The sequence below is a fragment of the Drosophila serrata genome, unplaced genomic scaffold, assembly GCF_035046125.1.
Source record: "Drosophila serrata isolate PLE 108 unplaced genomic scaffold, ASM3504612v1 contig_347, whole genome shotgun sequence".
NCBI lineage: Eukaryota > Metazoa > Arthropoda > Insecta > Diptera > Drosophilidae > Drosophila > Drosophila serrata.
Genome location: NW_028257245.1, coordinates 863707 through 886652, shown reverse-complemented (window position 1 = coordinate 886652; position 22946 = coordinate 863707). Strand labels below are relative to the sequence as shown.

The 22946-nt window shown below is 38.9% G+C and overlaps 1 protein-coding gene across 3 annotated transcripts in view; it reads left to right on the top strand.

Moving 5' to 3' along the window:
- tei (irregular chiasm C-roughest protein teiresias) overlaps positions 1-22946 on the top strand; it is a 135786-nt gene that overhangs the window by 7201 nt on the left and 105639 nt on the right. For 2 of the 3 annotated variants that reach the window (XM_086838267.1, XM_020959865.2), the window contains exon 1: positions 1553-2427. The exons of the other annotated variant lie outside the window; for it this stretch is intronic. The gene's annotated coding sequence lies outside the window, so the exon portion shown is untranslated. Of the gene's footprint in view, positions 1-1552; positions 2428-22946 lie in introns of those variants that run through there. 3 annotated transcript variants of the gene reach the window in all.

Below are 22946 nucleotides of genomic sequence, written 5' to 3'. Positions count from 1 at the left end.
CTTTTATTATAGTTTTTGTTGCTGTCAGGCGACAGGCACTCGAAACCGTTAATTGGTTTTATTTTTAATGATGTTTAGGCGAGACGGTACTGTGGGATATAGCGGGAGATATGTATGTAGCATGGGATAAGAGAAAGCCGACCCACGCTCGCTCGCCTGCAATTATTTATGTAAATTCTGGGCGTTGCACTGACGTGATTTATGTTGCCTTTCTTTTCATCGGTCGGAGTTTACTGTAAAAACAATTAAACAGCTAATTGACAGGGCTGCTTAAGAGATATAGATATATTTATGGCGCAGGAAAAGGAAGAGAGAAGTGGAAATAGGAGCCAGCAGCGGGTCAATTGATTTCGGTAACTGTCTTTGTAATGAAACCCTGAAGGGCCTCTTTCAAGTGGAGTGCTCCCGGAAGCGGGGGTTAAGTCAATATTTTAAATTGAGATTTATTTTGGTATATATAAACAACAAGAGCTGGTCAAAAATTATTGGGAAAGGTTCATAATATACTGGGAAATTATTGAAAATAGGATATTTTGTGAGTTTTTATTAAAATTCTTTGAAAGATAATTGGAAAGACATAGACAATAATAGACAACTATATTTTAAACCCTAATAACTCCTTCCTTTTAGGTGTGCATTTGTTATTTTCTTAGAAAAATATTCTTAAAAACAAAAGTATTATAATAAATATTAAAAGCTTTTTATTTATACCATTTTTGTCTTAATATACCATTCATCATTAATCTTTCAAAGTAATGTAATCTCTTGATTAAGCATGGAAATATTTAATATGTATTTACATCTTTATGTATATTGTATTTATATTATTATTTATTGTATATATTTATTTTATTGCTTATTCTATACTCTTTCCTTCCAAATCTTTTTATTAACAAAGGTTTTACAATAGCTTTTTTTGACAAGAAATTTTTATTCAGAACTTGATTAATTACAAAAGACTTTAAATGTATATTAATCGCTCCTTATTTTACCAATTAGAATGCCCACACAAAGGAACTCCCAACTATTTAGTAGTGCACCTAGTGTCCTTCGCCGTGCGCAGAACCCTTTCACCTGCACTCGGTTTTGGCCCAACAGGTGTGTCCTTGTCGTAGGGCACAAAAACACCGGTCGCTCCGTCCTTCAGTCTATCAGTCCCGTCATCCTGCGTCATTCCGTCCAACTGTCACTCTGGCAGTGCGTCACTTTGGAGCGATTCAGTGCACATTAACACCCCAGGCCGAGACATAATTTATAAGCAAATGCAGTTAAGTTTCCTCTGGAGGATCTCGGGAGCCGGCAAATGGTGATGATGAGATTGAGATACTGGGCGAATCCCACAAATGCCGCCAAACAAAACCAAGCCGGCAGCTAAGAGAGAGAGAGAGAGAGGATGGATTCTCTACGAGACACAGAGAGAGCCAAAGAGCCACAAGGCGCAACTCTCTGAATACTCTCTCTCTCTATCTCTCTGGCTGGAAGTCGTATAACAGTCGGGGTATAACACACGATGCTGAAATGTATCTCGCGGATATCCTCGCTGGGGACATCCGTTAGTTTGCGAGCGTTGGTCGTCAGCATCGGACGTGCGTCGTGGCATATATCCAAATATAAATATTTTGTCAGAGGGAAATCGCTGCGTAAAAATATTCCTCGGAAAAATCCTCCAGGGGGGCGGTGGTAGTAGTAACTTTTTCGCGACAACAACTAGACAGAATAGCCGCGTATCGGAAAAGCGGAAAGCACCCCATTAGCGGAACTCATTTCCAAGTTTTTGGGAGTGTGAAGTGTGCCGAGTGCGCAGACATGTCAAATATGCACAATAAATACGCGACAACACAACAACTGGGCAAACATCATTAATTGCTCGGACCGGTGAAGTGTGTGCCAAGTGTGTTCGATATAAATACGAGAAAAAAATAATATATATATATACATATACAAAATTAATTGCATTTCAAGCGTTCTTAAATACGCATCAATCGGCTGGATTTTCTGCGGTTTCGTCCCGGCGAAACATAAACAACAAAAAAACGACCGAAAAACACTCAAGTGGAGGTGTTGCGAGTGAGTGTGCGAGTGTGCGGCCAGCGTTTCGGTGGGTCGCTCGCTTGTTGTGCGCGCAATTTCCGGTTTCCGCTTCCGCCGGAGCAGCGTCCGTGTCCGGCCGACTAGGCGCAACATTAATTTGCCAACGCCAACTCTGGAGTTGGACAAAAAATAAAAGAGTAATCACAATTCCTAGAAAACATAACGAGGATCTCCCCCACAAGATAAACAAGACAGAAAAGTGCTAAATTTCCGTCGAAAAGAGAGTTCCAAGTCAAAATTAACAGTTCTTATTAAATTATTGGAAATAATTATAATAAATTCAACTATAAAAATATTTTAAGCGAATAATTCAACCAAGTCTTTAATAATTATCAGGTTAGTGTAAAATTACTTTTAGTAAAAGATATAATTAGACCTTAAATCAACTTAAAAATCTAGTTTCACTTGTGAGCCCTGAGATAAACGTTCCATATTTATTTTTGGGGATTATGTTCCGCGTTTAATTTCATGCCCAGCGCCCAAAAGTATGCAGCAAGCATATTTCAGGCGTGGCAGGTTGTTGGCACAAGAAGCGAAATACGACAAAAGAAAACAAAACGAAAACGAAATGGAAATGGAATGACAAAAGTAATGCGAATGTGTGTGTTCTGGGTGTTCTTGGTTGGTTGCTTGTATGTGTGTGTGTAAGACAAGCAATAAAATGGCAAGCGAGCGCCAAGTTTTTGCGCGCCAAAAAGCATGCAACAACGCGAGTGGCAGCTATGTTTATGTGCCACATAAAACTAGCGCGGCCATGTCGCATTGTTGGCAGGACGGAACAAAGCAAAAGACAGTCAACACAGAAAGAAAATCTAATATGTTTTCTGTATATTATACTATTAAAAATTATTTTAAAGTGAGTTGAAGATTAAATAACTAACAAAATGGGAAGATTAAGTAATTTAGATTATTTAAATTTATTTGTAAAGCATACATATTTAAAAGTAGTTATTTGATAAATATGATTTTTGAGCCGTTCAAAATTTAAGTAAAATAAAATGCTAATATTTATTTTACGTAAATATCAGGTTATTAAATTATAAACCTAAATCAAATAGTGATTAACCTAACTATTTCTTTAAGTGACCGTTTATTTGCTTTGCTTGCAAGGTCACACTAGTGCTGAAAACAGCTGAAACAGGCATTTTTACTGGCAATAGCTGATATAAACTATATAGCTTAAATTTACCAAATAAACCCCTTTGTTTTCCTGTGAAAAAAAAGAAAAGGAAAAAAACAGAACAAAGCAAACTCAAAATCCACGATGCCGAGGCCAGTTTTATTTTATGAACTTTTATTGTGGTATTTGCCTTTACACAGGTCTTGCTTTTTGCAGTACTCAGTACTCCACGGCTTTAGTAAACAATAATCATAATAATCGTAATCACAGGGCAGAAGGCAGAAGGCAAGCAGTAGGGAGCAGAGAGCATCGAGCGGAAAGCAGAAAGCATGGCAAACAATGAGCCGGAGAGTCGCTGGCCTTTTTGTGCTGCCTGTTTTTAGGCGCCGCTTCGCACGTGTTTGTTCGCACCTAGTCAGGCACACACACAGGGACATGGACACGTACACGGACACGCGGGCACAATTGCATTTACACACACAAGCACACACACATGCGGCTGGAGGAGAAGGTCCTTTTGTTGTCGTCCTGTCGCACTAAATTGCGCACAATTGAAAGCATACTTTCAGGCGCCCGAGCATTTAGTTCGGTGCAGCCCAGTGCCTCGAATACCCAGCATTTGAATGCCCTGCACTCGCAGCCGCTCCATCCTTCGTCCTTATTTATCGCACTTCTCGCCAGCCTCTTAGTCGCTTTCAAAATCCCCAAAGGACGTCTGTTGTTGCCCTTTTCACATTCTTTTTTTTTGCTCTCTTCTCGGGGTATTTTTTTTTTATTTGGCGCAGTGTGTAAAAGGTTTTTTATTATTAAATATGGCAGTGAGCATTAAATATTTCTGGGCTGTCAGGGTTTCAGCTGCGAGATTACCTAGGGGAATGTTTGCCTTCGCCTTTACTTATCCACACATACACAACACAATTTTCGGTGGAAATTCTTGGGATTCTTGTGCGATGCCTTTAAACTTTTTGGCGAAAATTTAATTAATAGCCAGCCAGGCACCTTTGGGGATCTTCGTACAGTTTTCATGGAATTTTCGGAGCATTTTCGAAGCATTTTCACTTGCCAAAAGATTCCATAGCAGCGGCTAATTGACCTCAATTTTGCTAATCGATACTGCCTTAGCCAGGGCCTTTGTCTCTGGCAATAATTTCATTAGATTGGCCTCGTCTACCCGAAAATGTCTACTCTCTACGCAGCCTTAATTAGATTAATGAAAAATAGGATTAGGCCCCAGTCAAAGGAGAGAAGAGCCCAACCAAGCAGCTTAAATCAATTGTGCTACGTACTTATTTCTACTTTCGCCATCTTAAAGACGTTTCGCTTCTAGGGAGGTTTTTTCCGGTGGCCTTGGGGCCTTGAGGCAACCGCAGAAAGTCGCCCAAGTCTTTGGCTTGAGTCCTCATTATGCGTCGCTTAGCTGCCATTTGCCAGAAATGGCCTCCAAGAAAACAAAATTTCCATAGCTGAACGGAAAAGTCGAAAAAATACTGGACGTGACACACACAACAAATTCACAGCTATTTTCCCAGCCACCGACCCACCCTCGCTTTTCATATTTTCAAATTAATTTCAGGGAATTTTTCCTGACTCCAGGGCAAGTTTGGTTCCGTTTTGACATAATCTATTATAAGAGCTCATAATAATTTTTGCGAAAGTTCGTTTTCTTTGTTTTGTTTTGTTTTTTCTATGGGGGGTTGGATGCTTTTAATTGTGGGCGTGTCGGGACTTAATGAGATCGCCCTAATAAGCCCAAAGCAATTTGAATGTCCGCCGGGGGAGTGATTTCAAAAGTGGAAAAATATTAATTAGTATTTGCATAAGGATCTCTCGGTGAAATGTGTGCCAATACGTCAGCCCCAATAAATCAAGGAGCATTTCTGCAAAAAGTTACATACCTTCCAAGGCTGTCCCAAACACATACGAACTCATAACTCCTGACAGTGACTTATTACAGCATTTATATTCGTGTATATGGTTCGTCATAAATTTTATAGAACCAGATTCCGCCGGTAAGCTGGCAGCTGGGGCTAAAGGTTAAACCAGCTAACTATGGAATGTGTGGCCTCAGGTGTTTCCTATTATTAAAGATCCTGCGAAACACGAAAATTGAAAACTAGAAAAGCTTGGCCATTCTGTAACCCAATTAGATGGAATATTCAAACTTACCTTATGTTTCAAAATTCTAATTTATTCTGCTCTCTCTTGCCAGGGACCTTAAACAATATATATATATTTTTTTTCTTTGACCATTCCCAACCATTTCTCTCTGAAAATTAACCCAGCCTTTACTCATCCATATTCATGCATTTTTTCCGCACTCTTTGTAACACTTCCATAAATTTCAACCATTTTTCTGAATTATTTTTCGGCACTAGATATTTCTAAATATTTACGTAGCAATATTTTTCAATATTTTGCCAACGAAAACTAAGTCTATTGTTGGCATATTTTGCCAATTTCAGTTGTTCAACTGAGCTTTAACGTACTTCAGCCTCTCTACACCACCCCCTTTCGATGCTCCTAATGCTTTTAGCTAAAAATTTTTCCAGTTTTTCGGTGCCAAAAAATGCAAATTTAAAATGCGTTGGCATGTCAAAAATCCACACAGGGTGCAGCTTGGCAGACAGGCGGCCACAGGGGGTGAAGAAAATCGATAAACGAGACAAGTGTGTGTGTTGTGTGTATGTGATGAGTGTGTGTGTGTGTGTGAGTATCTGTGGGGTAAGCTTTTAGTATCTTTTGCAATGCAACTGCCATACACGAAATTTGGCAAACTCACAATGCCGAGAAGCGGGAGGAATAAACAGACACACAGAGAGAAAGAGAGAAGAGGCGATAAAAGAGAGCCAACAACAAATAGCTTAATAGGAAATAGCATAAAAGCATCCAACCCCCCCAATTCAGCCTCCCCCTCCCTTCTTGGCGCACCCCATATCACCAGCGTGGAAAAAAGCAAAAGAAAAGGAAAATCTTTGCACGTATCGCACTCAAAAAATCAGTAAACGCATTGGCATCTCTCCTCCAAGACGTTATTGTTGTTGTTCTCGTTGTGGCTGTTTTGCAAGGGTTGACTCATGGGTTAAGGGAAGGCGCTGTTGAGGGGGTTAAGGTTTTTCTTTTTTTTTCGTGGGGTTTTTCTGCAGCTTATCGGAGAGCCCGCGCCCCTCGCCGCCATCGCTGTCCTCGTCGTCGTCATCTCCTCCGAATATTTGGCATTAGTCAAATGCAAATTTTTATAGCTGCCTGTCTGTTTACTTGAAGCGCCGATAAGCCCGCGCATAAGCATATACGCCAAATGGATTCGGGATGTGCCAGGATGGGAAAAGGAAAAAGGGGGTCTCTCTCCCCGCACACCCCTTTGCCCCGATGAAAGCGTCATTGAAAAATTCCTTAAATTTCCAATAAAATCAACTGTGCAAAATGTGACGGTTTAGAGATAGAACTCCGAGGAAAAGAGGTCAATTCGGAGTCAATAGAGTAGTAATAACGGTTAATATTGATAATAAAAATAATAATAGTAATAATTTATTATTACTATTTTCTAATAATAACAATAATGATGATAAGAATAATAATATCAATAATAAAAATAGGAATAATAACAAAGACAATCATAGTTATAACTATAGTTGAATGTAATTTAATTCAATTTGCTTTTATGTGGGAATTTATATTTCTTGATAACGTTTTTCATTTAAAGTATACAATAAATGTTTCTAAAATTTGAACTAATGTACTCTGAAGGATAAAAATAATTTCTTGCAGTTAGAAGTACTCTTAAAATTTGTTTAAAAATAGTTTATAGCTCATAAAAAATATATTAAAATAATAAACTTAGGTGTCAATTCATTTTGCTGAAAGGTTTCTAATGCCTATCAATAGTTAATTCAAAAAATACAAAACAATTTCTAAATATTATAAGACTTTTGTATATTATTTTCCAATTACATTTTTAACTGGAAAAGTCATCTGCTGTATTGATATAATTTTTTAATATTTAAATATATTTAAAAACAATTTCGAGTTCACATTCACTCACACTTCTTGATGATTTTTTTTATTCCAAAATATACACAATATATATTATTTATATGATATATTTTATTCTTTCTTGTTTATAATATTTTCCAACCAATTGTTAAATTGTTGATGATGATGATTCCAAACGACACAGATATATATTATTTCTATATTTTAGATGATGCTCGACTTTCTTATAATATTTTCCAATCGAGAAAATCATTTGCCGCAGCCATATAATTTTTAAAGGTTGCGCTTTAATATGCCAGTGGCAGGCACAACATTATCGCCTAACGGAAGTTGAGTCAAATGAACAGCAATTCCTTCAGCATCTCCTCCGGCCCCGCAGCATCCTCCCTTTAACCCACACAAACACACACATAGCCAACAAATACCGCTCACACACACACACACACATCCACATCGCGTATCTTGGCTCTTTGCGCCTGGAAGTAGGCAATAAGCAGCGTGTTTATGTATGTGATGCAAACATTTTAGCGTATTTTTATTACACACACACACACACACACAGGGGAACACAGTCTGCATGCTCATGTATGTGTGTGTGTCGTCGACAAGCTCATTGCTGAATTTATGAAAATTTTGGGGCAAGCATGGATGGTAGGGGGGAAAACATTAGCACCCAATAGAGTTTAATGCGTGCGTGTCAGACCTTCAGTCGGTGCTCTTTGGGCTTTCCCCACACCCCAGCCGGATGTATATCCTGTCTGCCGCGGGGGACCCAGCTGCGAGCCACAGCCCCCACCCAATTTGGCCCCAATGCCACTGCCACTGCCACTGCCATTGCCACTGCCAATGCCAATTTGCGGCTTAACATCTTTGAATTATTGAGGCGCGGCGAGGTCGCAGCCTCCAGCTCCAGTTCCAGCTTCAGCTTCAGCTTGCCGGCTCTCGAGCTAACGAGCGCTCTTGGCTTTGGGCTCGGGCTTTTGGCCAAATTAAAATTTTATCAAAATGAAATTTGCGGTTTTTGTGTGTTTAGTTTAGTTTTGAAAATGTTCGAAGTGATTTCGCTGTCGCTGCCAGTTTTCCCCCCTCGCAAACGGAAGTTTTCCGTCGAGGGTTCAGGAGGTGGCCAGTGGTTTTTTGATAAATATTTCATATTCTGCGGTTTATGTTTTAGCGGTTACTAAGTGAAATATGAAGGGCGCAGATTGCTCAAGCTAAATATTTTGATTAAAGTTTGTGTTGGGGGTTTTGTTTTTGTAAATTTAAACAAACTAAATAAATATTGAGATGGAGAAATGTACAGTGATTTGTTAACCAACTTTGTTTTAATAGTGTAATATGTTAAAAAATCTCCTTGAAATTGGGATTCCATTGATATAAATTTACTCTTAACTTTAGTATAACCCTTAACAAACATTGAGGGTAAAGCGATAAAAAAATATCCTAGTTTTCAATTAATACTGTAGTTCCTTCTTCAAGGACTTGATTTATCTAGATTTTACAATAAAACAAGAAATCCCCTTAAGCCTTGAGAAAAGCGAAGCTGGGATAAAAGATTCAGTGACATATTTTCTTATAATCTGCACTTTTATTGTCTCATCTCTTGGTGGCCTTTACGCCGCTCTTACATCATGCTCTCTGGCCCTGTTTTTCAGCCGCCATTCTTTTGCCCATCGCCCACTGCTTGTGTTTACATTACACTTTAACTAAGCCGTCGAAAATTATGCAATAAACTTTACTTTTACGTGTCCCCACAGCCACTTGTATTCGCCATCTCTCTCTCTCTCTCTGTGCTCCTCTTCTACATTTATTTATTTACTTTGCCGTTTTGTCCTGCTGCTTTTCTTTTTTTCCACGGTTTCGCCGCACTTATCCTTGCGATTTTTGATGTTCGCGCATTGTAGCTCGTTAGGTGGGCGGCAATGGGTGGTTGGGTGGCTGGGTTGTTCGGTGGAGAAGGTCCTTGCCCGGGGTGGGGGGCGTTGCAAATCTTATTTGATGATGCCACGGCAAATACTTTAATTTATGCAGTAATCCTATTACAATAACGGCGATGGCAACAACAATGGCATGAACAATGAGAAGGACGAAGGACAAGGACGAAAACCATAAAAAGCGTAACAACAACAACAATGCATTTATTTCGGTCTTGTTGTTGAGCGATTTTCCGCCAGCCTCCTTGCCTTTCATTTCTTTGCTTTTCCTACTTTATTTTATTTTATTTTGTTTTCATTTCAAGGCAGAAAAATCAAGCGAACCTATATCCTTGCGTCCCTCCTCGATGTGACTCATTTGCATTTTCCTTCCTATTTTAGCGCTCCTTCTCATCCTCCTTCCCAGTTTTCTTTTTCTGCCGTCTTAGCGGCAATTCAATTTATTTTAATTTCTGCTTTTAACACAAAAAATTACCAATTCAATTTTATGACTTTATTCTCCTCCGCACGGAGGCCACGTGGCGCATTTCACAGAACCACCAGCAGCAGCTGCTCTGGGGGGAAAAGCTGGGAAAATACTTGTGTACCAGAGATAGATCTGCACTCGGTGTCTTGACACCAAATCGAAATGAAATCTGGGAACAGGGAAGGGGAGGGAAAGGAGCCAATGTGCGACAGTTTCCCCCGGCTATTTATATAGAATGGCTATATCTCCCAACTTGTTTGCGCATTTTTGCACTGTCTTAGTTTTGCATATGCAAACAGCTTACACTCTGTCTCTCTCTCTGTGCGAAGCGATGGTTTGTTTAGGAGTATGCAAATCAGTTTATAAATAAATTTTGCAAAGTCTCTGGCAAACGGTGAGAGTCTTTCAGCGAATTCCCAGAAGGAAAGGAGAGCACCAGCACCAGTATTTGCTGAACCGATTTAGAAATACATATGTCAAGTGTTAATGCAAGGGATCACTAATCGATTAATTTGATGATGCCCAGGGACTTTAGGTAAAGTTCAAACGAAAATTTAAGAATTTAATTAAACAAACTGATCAATTAAACACAAATTTTGGTGTCATAAGACTTATGGTTATAGTTGCAAATACATATATCTGCGACATAAAAATAAATATAGAAGCAGGAGATGTTCCAATTTTATTTTAATCTTAATTTATAAGCAATTACTTTAAGCTAATACAATAAATAATAAAAGACACATTCATTTTAAGTCATAACACTGGTAAGCCTTATGAATTATGAAGGCTAATTTTAGTCACATATTTCACGTAATAAAACCTTAAACAGTCAGTATGTAAAGATTTTCGTATTTGTTATCCAATTTAACCGCAAAATATAGAGATGTAAATTAACCCTTTGATCATGAGTTCATACTTAACAAATGACTTGAGACTCAAATTAATCGTGGTAATGAATGAGTTTACGACCAGTCCATTTAGCCCAAAATTTGTCAAGCTACAAAAGTTACAAATAGTTTAAAAACTATGTAGAAACATTTAAAATTTTACTTATATTTTCCTATATGTATCTTATATATCAACTGCAAGTGTCCCCTTTTTTTCTCGATAGAATCTCGAGGCCACAACAAGTTACAAAGTCATTTGGCAGGCCAATTCCATGGCCTTGGCAATCAGTATCTCAACCAATTTCGCTCGCATCTCGCCAAACTAAGTAAATTCCTTTGGCTTAGTGTTAGTTTTGGCCTTTTTCTGTCCTCTCTTTTTTCGTCCTGTTTCGTCCTTCCTCTGCGATTGCCATAAAAATCAGATTGAGCCAGAGCCGCGACATTTTCCACAGATTTTGTGTCGCATAAAAATCGCAATCGACGAAAGCTGTGGCTGTATCTAGAAGATACTAACACTGTATCCCCACCGTATCCATAGCCCAGCCATTTAACGTTGAGATAAAATTTACATTTTAACCAAAGCACAAGCTCAAAGGCAGGTGGACAGGGTGAAGCTGGAGGCAGGACTAGGAGCAGGAGCAGGAGCAGGAGCAGGATCTGGATCATTTAAAGACCAACGCCGAAATTGGTTTTCGCTATTCGCAAGCTCATGCTATTTGCCCTAAACAAGGGTATTATGCCCAAGTAGGGGTAGTTTGTCCTTTGAAATAATAATTCTATAATTGAGTTTTAAGCCCGACTTAGCATAGGTACGTTTCTGAAGAGATCTTTAGTTATAAAAATAAATATTACTCCAGAAAAAAGGCACAGAATCAAAATAGAGTCCCTGGCATTCGCATTTACTTCCCAAAAATAATTTATAGTTGTAATGATAAATAAATAAAGAGTATTTTTAGTTGCGACTTGAGGTTGCCTCGCCCTTATAGTTTGTTTTTTTTCGGGTTCCTGGCAGCATTTTCCTTTTGGCTTTCAGTTGCTTTTCCGTGGGACAAAAGTGAGTGTCTGGACCATGTGGCAGCGTTTTGTTTTGTTTTGTTTGGGTTTTTGCTCCCTGACCGCCTTTGGGCATATTCAATTTTCTTTATTATACATATTTCGCCCGTTGCCTTTCCCTTTTTGCTACGCACCACTCCAACCCCCACCTTCAAGAGCTGGGGGCTGGAAAATACTCCCGGCGAGCTTTCAATTTTTATGACTTCTGGTTCATTTTTACTGCGTTGGCGGTCCCAGTGTCTCGTGTTACCCCGATAAACGTTGCAAGTTTCCCGGCCATTTGCCCCGATCTCCCACAGACATTTTCCCCTGAGCTCTTTTGAGTCCTGTTTTATGCCCCGCCATGCGTTTTTTGTTGCGTCTTCAATGAAATGTTTATTGCTATGTACTTTTATTCCAAGCCCAAGCCCCCAGCCCCAAGCCAAAGTTGTATTGATTGAATGAAGAGAGGTCCTTCAGGAGTCGTAGCTCGTCTTTTCATCTCTGTCTCTGTCTCTGTCTCTGTTGTTGTGATGCCATGTTTTCCTGGTAAAAAAAACGTTGTTTAAGCCAAGTCTGATGTAGGAGGAGCAGTTCAGGTGAAGGTAGGGGAAGGAGGTTCTATCAATGTTTCATGTTAATGCCTCTGATTGACTGTTTTGTCAGCTCATTGGTGTGACATTTTCCCTCAATTTGACAGACATTATGGGCTTTTGTTTAGTTTTTTTTTTTGGAAAAGAAGTATATATTTATTTAATAAGCTGTGTGCCATTTTTTAAATTTATTATTTGTGTTTAACACATATTTTTCATACTTTTCTCTTAAAGTTTCTGTTTTTAATTTCTTTCTTCTGATTCGTATTTCTGGAAGGGTTCACTCATGCAGTTGTTCATCTTCAAACAAAGTGTTTACTTCAATTTGAGCTATCTCTGCGTATAAGTTTTTAAATATTTGTGTTGTGCTACCATTGCGTAGCTGAAAATTGTAAATAAAATCCTTGAAAGTATTTCGGTTTCCCACATTGTTTGTTTTGTAGTTTTTCCATAAGAGGGATTACTGTTTGGTCTTTATTTATAACCAGCAAGGGTAAGTAAGTGCTGTATTATTTTTCTAGAGTTCTTAAGAATATGGTGAATTTTTTTTTTAAATAAAATTCAGACTCTAATGCACACGAAATTACTGAAACGGAAAGAATTTAGTGAACTTGTAAGAAAAAGATTATATATTTTAAGACTTCAAGGAAGACAGACATGATAATAAATTATAAATTAAATGAAATTAATGATATATTAGTATATTTATTGTTAGGCTAAGGCTTTTGGATATTTTAATTTACTTGAAACCCTAGGAAATTCACAGTTTTTGTAACTCCTTCATGTTTCATTTAGAAAAAAATCACACATTTCCCTTAGTTCCCCCTGTTTTTTTTTTGCACTCTCATCGGCAGCCCTTGCTGAAACTAAATAAAAACAGTGCTTTAATATTTGCTCTTAATTAAGTTCGAGTTCTCTCGAGCGTAAAGCCAAGCAAGCACACAAAAAAAATATCGTAAAATAGAATGAGACTACGGAATATCTTGCCGAAAGCTGCCACTGAGCTAACGATGGGGAGGAAGTGGTCCCTCTTCCCCTCTGGTAAAAACCCACTTAATCCAATTTAAGAATGCAACCACTTGAGTGCATACACACACACACACACTAGACTCTAAGCTGCTGCAACATTTACTCTTTTCTGGCTTAAAGAATGCATCGTATCACTGCAAAGCCATTAAATTGCCGGCCAATGTCTATTAGTTTAACAAAAAAAAGAAAAGCCGCAAGAGTACGAATAAAAAATAATATATAAAAAGCTCGTGAAAAATGCCGAAAAATTACTCTTGTAAAATATTAGCAGGCAGTGAAAGCCGGAGACCTTATATGCGTATGTGGGAAGCTTTTCTTTTGCCGTTTTCTTCTCACATTTTCCACTCATAAATTAGACGCAAATTTCTTTCTGTTTTCTGGTTATTTTATAACATTTCTCTAGACCCGGATAATGGGAACACACCCACACACACACACACAACACAGAAGGACAATATATACATATATTTTGCATGTTGGGAAACCCACGAATCCGCCCCTCTCTTATCATCTGGGGATGTCAGAGGGCACACCCGCTGCTTCCATTGTTAAGGGAGGAGGTGTAGGGTGGTAGGGTGGGATATCTCGCATGAAATTTATATATTGGGTCATTAGGTTTGTAATAATTTGTTGGGGCCACATGTAAAATGGCCCAGTAGTTGCTTATTGGCATCATTGTTATGCGAGCTTAATGGGCCAATTGGGGCAGTAACTGTGTGTGTGTTTGTGTGTGTGGCATCCCCCAGCGACCTATTAAAGTGAAATTTCGTTTTAATTAAGTTTCGGACTGTCCGAAAATAGGCGTCATGCATTTTTAATGCACAGCTTCAGCTCAATTAGCAATCCGGAGCCTCGAAACTATGCAACACACAACTTTGGGCAATGCATTTTTGATAAGTTCTCTAGCAGGATCTCGGCTTTCTCTCTCTCTCTCTCTCTCTCGGCAGTTAGCTAAACAATTTTCCAATTAAATCATTGCTCGACGCCAGGAAGTATGCCCAACTATTTGGCGCCCAAAATATTCAATAGTCCTTTTTGGAGATGGAGAAAATCCTTATACCGAATGAAGGGCAAAACTACACTTAATTAAGTTTGTTGCGAAACTGAAATTGCGGTGGGGAGGGGGGGGGGAGGGAAATTGAATTTTCAACTTTGACTTCGATTTTTGTTTTGCTCTACAGCCTGGTTTTCTGGTTAATTCGCATGCTAATTCCACCGAAAAGTGGCCAATAAAATTGGGGCCATGTCCTGGTTTTCCCATCAACCAGGATTCAGGTCTCCTCCGCCGGCTGTTTTCCGCTGGTCTCAGCACAAAATTTGTGCCGAGCGGAAATGTCTCAGTTTCGGTGCGTAATTTTCCAGCACACACACACACACACACTCCCTGCAAGTGTGTGCGCACGCGTTTGTTCTGAGTGTGTGTGTGAAGCTCTACGCCCTCTATTTCTTTGCTTTCCCTTCTCAGTTTTCCTCACTCTATATATTCGTGGGTCCTTAATTTTTTTCTCTTAGCTCAAATGCTGGAAATACCCTGCAAGGAATAGCCTGTCAACTATTAATTTAAGCGATTCAAGGTCTGTTTTTTGGGAATTTTTCTGACAGCATTTAATCCAATAATATAAATAAAAAGAAAGATATCAAAATCAATTAAATTAAATGTATAAATACTCAAAAGAAATTATTTTCCCTGAAATCTCAAAAGCTTAAAAAGATCATAACCATAATTATATCTATACTTTTATATTTTTTGTACCCAAGAAGTGTATATTATTATATTTTATATTTATTTTATTTTTTATTTATTTTCTCAATGATATTTATATTTTCTGAATGATATTTATATTATTGATTTGTATATGATTATATTATATTAGAATCTTACAATTAATAAAAATATATATGCTTTACAATAATGTAATGCATAATATGATAAAGCTACAAATTATGCTTATTTTCATTCAAATATTTCAATAAATGTATATAAAGAGAGACAACTTTATTTATTAAACACTTTTTATAAAACATCAATAATCTAGGGAAATTCGATACAAATTTTTAAAATATTTATAATTAATTTTCACATATTACTATCTATTTTTATATATTTTAACCAAGTAAAAACAGAGTATTCCTCTGTAGTCTTGATATATTTCGTTCCCTTAGTAATTTCTTGGGTATTCGGTTCGTCCTTCGTCCTTCGCCGGTCTGGTGGTCCTTTTTTTCTTGTTGTTGCTTTTAGCCAAACAAATGATAACAATAAATTACACTCTCGAGATTTGGACGAGCTTAAGTATGAAGTGCAGCCAGTCGATGTCGATGCGCTGGTCCAAAATAATGAAGGCAGGCAGGCAGGATGGAGCTGGGCGAAGGACGAAGGACGCTGGCAGGGATGTGAAGACTGGGGGGCGTGGCAGATTCGGGTTTCGTTAGATGCCACATCAAGTGGCAAACGCACTTGGGGGATTTTTCTCCTTTTTTCATCTGCCAGACGTTGGGTATTCTTTTGCTTTCTTTCTTTTTCTTATTTTTTCTTTTTTGGGGGGCAGCAAAAATAAATGTTCTAATTTAGCGACTCAATTTGTGTAGTAAATTTATCAAAGGGCGTCCAGCCATTGTGTGTGCCACGCCCCTTCGGGAGTGCGGAGTCTAGCAATACTCACACATAGACACTGGCCAACACTCGTGTTACATTTCAGTTGCCATTTATAAAGGCGGCTGTCGTTTACCTGCCCGGCCAAGAGTGTGTGTTTGTGTGTCTGTTATTTGTATATTAATTTTTGGTCTGTTGCGGTCAGCAGGTGATAAATCTGCCAAGGTGATAATAAGTGCCATTGGCAGCGATTTGTTTAGTTTTTATTGCAGACATTGAGAGGCGGAGCTGGCTACTTAAGTGTGATGAGATGCCGGAAAGCCATAAAGTTCTAACTAAAGGAGCTCGAATTAAATGGGTCCTGCAATGATTCGACTTGGCGTTTGAGGGTACATAAACCCTAGAATATAAATGTCCCCCCCTTTCTAAGGGACAATGGGTGCAAACTCTTAACCCACTTAAGCCGCAGCTGAGAAAACAGCTCCAGAGCTCAACAAAGTTTCAAGATAACAGCTCGCTGGGCTTTAATGTGGCGAAAAATCAACAGCGGCTAAAAGTTTATTTCAAAAAACTTTGCCACCAATATATGAGGGAATTATATATATATATATATAAAAATAAAGCTGAGAAAATTGTGAGGTGGTGGGAAAATGAGGTGCCCAGCTACTGGAAATGCGCTCGCTCAACAAGTGCACTTGGCCGCTGCTTAGCGCCTATTTGGCCGACTTTAAACATTTTTATGGCATTTTTTTATGGTCATAAAAAGCGAAACAGTGCCCAGGAACGGCCTCAATAAAAGTTTTGTTTTGTGCGTTAATATTATTATGGCATTACGACAGGAGCACTTGGGCCTGGGCCTGGACCTGACCACCACCACGACGACGACTGCACCTCAAGTTGTGCTTCATTATGTGGATGGGCTTTTGAGTTGGACTCGGCGGGAGTTGGAGTTCTTGGAGAAATACTAAACTTTCATTTTATAGCCAGCAAAGTTGGGTCAGCACTTACTGTTCTCGGGTATTTTAAATATGCAAAAAAGGAGTCCTCTCGCGAGCCTCATTTGGAGGTTTAAAAAATGCGTTTCCGTTTAGTTATTCCCTTTCTTACTTGAAGAATGTGTTTTAAATGCGTTTTTAGAGTTTTAAATATGATTATATTACCAAAAGTGAGAGGGTAAGTCAAAAGCTTAAATTTTATTTAGTGTATTCCAGATTATCTTTAAGTCACCGCTAGCTAGACTTTACGACTGTCCAAAAGTCCTGTGATTGTTGGCTTTATCTTGTTTATACCCATTTCTTCACATTTTAACATTAGTTTAAGCATGTTTTTTAGGTTTTTAACATTAGTTATATCCCAGCAATGAAATAGTAAGCTATATACTTAAATATAAAGTCTTAGAAGGCTTACCAACTTGGCTTAAGATTATCTGCAAGTCTTCTGTAAGCCACATTTTACGACTGTGCAAGAGTCCTGTGATTGCTGGCTTAATCATATTTATACCCATCTTTTCCATGTTAAACATTATTTTATACACTTTTTTAGGGTTTTGAAATTATTTACTTCCCAGCAGCTTACCAGTTTATCCTAAACACTAAGATTATCTATAAGCCACCCTTTACGACTGTCCAAGAGTCCTGTGATTGCTGGCTAAATCTTTGTTCATATTTATAACCGTTCCTTGGCAATCTGCAAAGTGAAGTCCACTGAATTTTCCTGGTTTCACACACTATTAGGAATGCCCCAAAGTGCCATAATTTTTTTTATCCGCTACTCGCTGCCACTGATTTGCGCAGCGGCTCGTAAACTTGGCTGAGCTAATAAACTTTCGCATGGACGACGGGCATCTGGGTCAGTTGCAGGGCCCAGTAGCTACTATATAGTATATCTATATCTATATCTATAAGTGCAGAGGTTGGGCTTCTTTAGTGGCGCCCAGTTTCCTGGCTCATTGTTCGCGCATATCAATGGGCATTGGGAAAACGCATTTTCGGCGAAGGAAAATCGCTGCTGCTGTTCTGGCCTCTGCTCATTGTTTCCCTTTTTCTTCTCTTGTGCCTTCTCGATTTTTGCTCTATGGATAAAATATTATTTTTATTTGCTTCGCTGAGCTGCATGTGCAGCATCAGCGCGCTGGCCCGGTTGCCCTCGAAAGGAAACTGCTGACTTCACCTTGATGCATGTGCTTTTCATACCAATCCCCCGCCACCCTCACCCACACACACTCATACATGACGTGGGGAGTTTTTCCTCAATTTTTCGTGTTTCCTTTTTGGCAACGTTGGCAAAACACTTCCCGTACTCCGACCGAAATCAATATGCTTTCGACGCCAGTTCTTGGCAAGTTAGCAAACTGCCACAGTTGCAGCAGCTTCCCTCGACTCGGTCCCCGCTTTTCCTGGTTACTTCTCACACACCGCTTTTCCGACCTACTTGCTGCTGAAGCGAATTTTCTTGTCATATTTTCAATTTGTGTCGCTTCGCATTGGTTTTTTTCAGCAGCGGGGAGCAGCGGCTGGCAGAGGTGTCAGGATTCTGGGTCTGCTGCTTTATGGCCCCGGTTGACAATTGCAATAAAAATGTTGCCAGGGATTATAACAAGCGTATAATGTCAGGCCACGCCCACTCCTCAGTGGAGGTCAGTGGGCGACACAGAGTGAGAGAGAGAGCGCATCCAGTTTCACCTGCCAAACCATTGAACGCTTTTCCGACTTTCCCTCAGCTCTGTTTCGGCTTTCCTTTCTCGCTTTGCCATGTCATGTGCAAAATGTCAATTGTGCTTAAGGGCAAAGGTATTTGATTTCAGTTTTAGTGTTTGCGGGGTTCAATCTCAGTCCTCTCCTGTCCTCCCCCGCCTCCTCCATTGTTAAGCGTTGATGCATGAGATTTCCTTCCAGCTTCCAGCTTTGTTTGCATCCTTCTTCAATGAAAAAGTATCTTTTGGATGCCAGTTGCCAGATGAGAGGGGTTTGGGATTAAAATCTCTGTTTACATACAGCAAATTGTGTATTTTTCGGAGCGTGTTTGAGCTACACGAAAGCAAACACGAACTGAAACAGGAAATTGTACGCGATGAGACTCGGGGAAATAATTACGAAATTTAATATTATTATATTTACTAATATTCATTATTTAAAAAGGCCTTGAGCTCTATGTGAGCTTGGTTAATTTTTCCAATGAAAAACATGTATTCTCTCTGTAGAGTTATTATAAACTAATCAAGTTATTGTATAGGTAATATAAATTGCAAGAAAATGAGCTTGAATATACATAAAATCTGAAGAAAAATGCAGGGTAAAGACATAAATTACAGCAGCTTTGAAAATCTAAGCACACACTTTTCCTTTTGGTTTCATTTTCCCTTGCTTCCAGGAACTCGGAATATCGGCTTCTAGAGGATAATATAATACAGAGACGCGTTGACAGCCTCGCAAAAAATAAGTATGAGGGAAAACTCAGCCGGCGGATAATAAACAGCTCATAGCTAAATGAACTTTTATTTTTTTTTTGCTGTTCTTGTTCTGTCAGCAGCGAAATGAGGAAAAATTCCAAGAGCTTTGCGTTTTGGCCAAATGAAGGCCGCTTGTATTTCCCGGCAGCAGCAACAGCAGCAACAGCAGAAAAAAAAGAATTTAACAAGCCACGCACAAAATTAGAAACGTGCGTGGAGCACAGACCGCAGGGGGTGGCTTCCAGTGGGTGGGTTGGGTTTGGTTTCGGCCTTTCTGGTGGCCAGAGGGGCGCCTGGGGCTGCCCAATGGCCGACAGACAACTGAGAGCCATGTTTAGTCCGGCCAATACAATTACGATGCCCATAACCCTTTCGGCGTGTAATACGCACGTACTGACCGACCGACCACCACTCGCCCCAGAGCCACCGCTTTTCCCCATTTACCCGCCGCCCCCCTCCCCTGGGTTAGCCTTGTTTTTCCCGCACCACATACTCCCCCCGAGTTTACCCCCTTCCGGCGCGCCAAACACACACAATACGTGGTCAAATAAATTGACGCCAGCGACGACGCACCACAGAATTCAATTACACGTACAACTCTTGTTGTTGCCGCTCGCGCCGTCCGTGTTTTTCCCCGTTTTTCCGGGCGAATATTGAGTCCGGCATTTGACGCCGGCAATCCGTCCGGCTATTGGTTTGAGATTCGGATTCATGATTTTGATTTTTTTTCCATCTTTTTTTCTTACTTTTTTTTGTTGTTGTGCAGCTCCGAAGGGCCAGGCCCCAATCTGAAATCTCAAGTTGGGCTCGCCCCTTGAAGTTCAACCGACCAACTCAATTTAACCCGTGCTGGTTGTACAGCAGAGGTGAAAATAATAGGAGCGAATGTTTATTTTCTATATATATATATTGTATGGTTTCCCATAGTCCTGAAAGATTATTTTAAAAATAATCAATTCGGTCTATTATTGTAAAGCTGGTAAGAACCTTAAATTATTTAGGTATTCTACTTTACGCTAAGGGTTTTCAAAAATCGAAATAGGTGTCAAAAATATTGTTACATCATTTTCAATTGGAATTAAAAATAACTTGCCAACGAATTTTATACCTTAGAAATATATTTTGTATACATTTTAAAGCTTTTAAAAAGTCGAGATTTCTTAAGGCTCCTAAACATTTTATTTTGAGGAATTATCAAAAGATCAACTATTATTTCTGAAAAGTATTAAGGGAATTAGTACAATTTAAGGTTTTTCATAGGAACTTTTAGAACAAGAATTATTATTTTTGATTAAATTATATATTATATATTACTATTTATGTTGTAATATAATATTATATTTTGATCTTAGAAACTAATAAAAGAGTATTTGTACTAACATTTTTAAAGCAGAACCATTGGAAAAATACTTTTTAGGAGCATTTTAAAAATAAATTTAATTTATTAAACATATAAAGCATAATAAAAATAACAAAAATGGGTTAAGTGTAATAAATAAAATGATAAAACATATATTTTCACTGCTCTTAACTATATTTAGACCTAACACTGCGACCTCTGCTGTATGTTCTGTGGGCGCATTGACCCCGGTAATGGGATTACAGCCAAATCAGTTTTAGCCAACTGCTTGCTCTTGCTGTTGTTTGTGCACTGTATGTATTTTGGGCTTTGTTTGGCCAACAGCAGTGGGCAAATCCCGTTATTAATATTTTATGCGTTCCTTGCTATTGCTATTCTTTATCCCCTCAAAACGGCGAACGCTTAGACCAGGCTTACAGTCAGCAAAAAAGGGTTAGGACTTGGTCAGGACCACACACTCGTGGGAGAACGCTTATGGAATCAGTGCATGCGCTTCAATTGCCACCGACTCCATTATCCACTTAGACAGACACAAAACACACTCGATTTTCGAACCGTCTAGTCCGGCAGGGCCCCTGGGGAGAAAGTAGTTATACATTTATTTATTATTATTTTTATTTCAACTATTCCTTTGTTCTAGCTTAGGCATTTGAGGGGAGTTTTTGCAAATACAATGTGTGAAAATTGGTAGATTATTTGGGGGAAATATCAGACTCAACGGGAGTGCTTCATTCATGATGGGTTTCAACAGGAAGAAAAACACTACAGTGCTTGTGCTTTATTTAGCTTTAAAAATATTTATAGATTTAAACGTTTAATAAATACCAATTATATTAAAAAGGCTTCCCAAAATAATTGTTTACTCAAAAATTGCAAGATATAAATCACTGGTAACCTGATACCAATTTAAATAATTCATTTAAATATTTTATATTTGTGCAAAGACTTTGAAAAAGCAAATTATAAAGCTCCTCTCGAGTGCCAGAATTTCAAACTATTTCCCTTTAAATATTTATATTTGTCAAACAGAAGCCACATACAATTCAATGTATATATATTCCTGTATATATAAACCTTTTTTAATTGGAATTACCAACAGGAAAGTTAATGCTATTTCGGGTATTTACTTCAGTTTTAAGAGCAATTTTAATGTTTGTCGGGGCTTAAGTAAATTTACAGTGCGTAAGGGACACTGAGCTGCATAAGTCTATGGCCACCGCCCCCGGGCGTGTCATAAAACGATGGAGTAATAAAGAAAAAAAAAATGAATGCACAAGTATATATATCATTTGCTGCCAAATGAAAATCTCTGCCACAGATGCCATTTTTGGGCCCGGGGCAACAATTCAATTTCATTTCAACGAAATACGAAATATTTTAATTGGAAAAACTACAATTGGTTATCTAAATAAATGTGCCACAGTGCCATAAAGTATGCGGCATGAAATTCTATATATGTATGTATGTGGCCTTAACGACAAAGAACAATGAAGGCCAATTTATGTGAATTTTATTTGGGTTTTTCCAATTTTATAGCCAGCAATCAAAGGCAAATTATACGAGTCCAAAGGGGGCGATGGCCAAACAATTGAGACCCAGTGGGGGTTCCCCTCTCTGCACACTAAACCCCCAACCATCAAGCCAAAACCAATGCAATTTAAATAGGAAACCAATTAAATTTAAACACAAAAAAAGAAAGGTAAACAATGGCGCACTGACCAAAACTTTGCGAGAGAGAGAGCAGCCATAGAAGTGCATTCAATTGCATTTGCGTGTCGCTTGATTCGCCGTCATTTTGTTTACCTTCATTGTGTTTCTTTTTTGTTAGGTTCTTTGTTTTGTGTTTTGACCGGACGAGGTCTTTGTTTTGGCTGTTTGCCTTCGTGGCCAAAAGCAGAGTGAGTTGATTATATACATAGTGGATGATGTGATTTGAATTTCCGCTTCCTTGCCTGGCCCCTCCATCCTCTGGCAACATAAATTAATGGCTAAAAGGGCAGCCTCTATGCGCACTAGACTATAATTTCCATTTGGCAAAAGTATGCCAACAAACCAAAACATAGAAAGCCAAACAACACACATGCCAAAGCTGTGAAAAAAATGGCAAATATGGCAAAACGAAGGCAAAAAGTTGGCACAAAAAACTAGGGAAAAAACAAAAGGCGAGGCGAAAAAGTACTGAAATCGTTGTCGAGCCATTGCTAATGGAACATATTTGCGTTGAAAAGGGTTTCCCAGCCATGTCTCCCCCCTCCCCTCTTCATCACCCAGATGTGAGTGAGTGTGTGGCCCGAACTGTTGGCAAAACAATAACAAACAAAAAAGGGTTGGGATACCCACAAAAAACTATGCGTCGCATTCCGCATGAATAAGCCCAGGCTCACAGATGTGTGGGGAGTCCAA